Genomic DNA, 2,040 nt, shown 5'->3' on the forward strand with positions numbered 1-2,040 from the left:
AGGGATGATGGTGGAGCGTTTGAAGCAGGAGGGAACTTCACACAGCTCTTCGGTACTCTTGGGGACTGCCTAATCTTCTTGGTCACAGTTAAGATACCACGGTTTATACAAGTTTCATTTACTATAACATAATGATAGAGAACTATAATAGCTGAATGTATTGGGGCCTCCCCACTTCACCTTCTGGGATGGATGTACTGATGTGTGGCCTCAGGTCTTTGGTACTCTTGGGGAGCGCCTAATCTTCCTGATCAGAGTTAAGATACCACAGTTTATACAAGTTTCATTTTCCATAGACATAAAGATTATGTCTATGTTACCATAACATATAACAGTGCAATGTTTTCATTTTAGAAAGATCAAAGCGTGTGGAGGATGCGGGCATCGATCCCGCTACCTCTCGCATGCTAAGCAAGCGCTCTACCACTTGAGCTAATCCCCCTTCTTTGCAATGCCACAGGTTACGTTCATGTATGTATGCACATAAGTAAAACCATTACTTCAATCACAGGGGATCTGTTTCTACCATTTGAGCTAACCCCCCCTTTTGTCGTGACACAGGTAATGTTCAAGTGTATGTATGCACATAAGTTAAAAACAATAAAAACAGGACCATGTGATGACGTTACAAGACGATGATGACCTGAACACAAACTGATTTATTTCAGTAATCTACTTGTGCACATAAATAAATACATTACTTGAATAAATCACGGCGGATCTGATTGTCACAAATGCATATTGCAGTGTGTGATGTTTAGTCGTTTGTGACGAGGCATATTTAGATTCCAACCAAACTAAAACACAATGAGATATATATATATATTTTATTTACTAATAACTCACATATTTTGTAGCAAAGTGGGGAGTGCTGGCACAGCTGTTACAGAGGACTCAAAGATACTGCTGAATAACTTTTAAATGTCGCTCGGTATGATTACAAATTTATATAATTATTTAACCAGACCACCATGCTGCACCATTATACCATTCACTTCCAACAGAGTGGGCATACATGCTTACACTTCGATATAATGTGCATTTACAACAAGTTCATCAGATCATCGAATTTCCTGACATAGCCACTCCTAAAAAAATTGGCAGCTGTCTTGAATGTTTTCTGATGGATTGTTTGTAAATGAACTTATGACACTCCTAGACTGATGGGCAGCAACAGTTTCTTTTCTTTATTGCTGGCCGTTGCTGCTGTCTCTCCTTCGCAATTTGTTAACACACACCTGAATGCTGCAGACTAGCAAAGTACCAAAACTTCTGTGTTTGCAAAGGTGCTCACACTTGCTGGTGATCAGGTAGTCGAGTGTATTTTATTAACAGCACGTTGCTCCTACTTATCCTCTTAATTCCTACGGTAGCATTGAGAGTGAACTTAATTTTCCACTCAGTCCTTCTGCATTTTGTTAAATAAATAATGGCACAGGGTACTATGTCATGTGATTCTGTTCATCTGAGGTCATATTTACCTGATTTTAAGACCTGCTGAAGACCAGATAGCATACTAGTAATTGTTTTATGTCCTGATATGTAAAACCATAGGATTGAAACGGGGTGCACCTTCTTTTTCACATGACTACATTTACAGTAAAAGAGCTACCTGTATTCCAAGCAGTGACTGTAGAAAACATTTTTATACAATCAGTGATTTCATTCAGTTAGCAAACTGTGCAGTCAAACCCTAAATGTCAAGCCAACAAATCTAGCAGTACAATCAGTCGGTGCTGGTATCTCTGAGTGTCGAGAATAAGAATAAATTCATCCTCCAAAGCGTAACTCATAACTTGATTTTTACCATTCATGTAACACGTTTGGTTGAGGGATGAGCTTTCACTTTCTGGTCCTATTGATGCCATATAACTGAAAACACATTAACACACACAAACAGGAACAGATGCACAAACACAGGATACAGTCAACGAGTCTCCACTAATTAAAACTGAACATAGGCTCGTCACTTGCCCAAATGTGTACACACACACACACACACACACACACACACACACACACACACACACACACACACGC

General features: G+C 39.4%; 1 non-coding gene across 1 annotated transcript; it reads right to left on the minus strand.

The window, feature by feature from the left end:
- Window positions 1-369: 369 nt before the first annotated feature.
- On the minus strand, window positions 370-442 carry trnaa-agc (transfer RNA alanine (anticodon AGC)). The gene has a single exon. It is a non-coding gene; the product is annotated as a tRNA-Ala (tRNA).
- Window positions 443-2,040: the final 1,598 nt, after the last annotated feature.

Source organism: Pundamilia nyererei, unplaced genomic scaffold (genome assembly GCF_000239375.1).
Source record: "Pundamilia nyererei isolate P.nyererei 1_Seehausen unplaced genomic scaffold, PunNye1.0 scaffold00039, whole genome shotgun sequence".
Classification (NCBI taxonomy): domain Eukaryota; kingdom Metazoa; phylum Chordata; class Actinopteri; order Cichliformes; family Cichlidae; genus Pundamilia; species Pundamilia nyererei.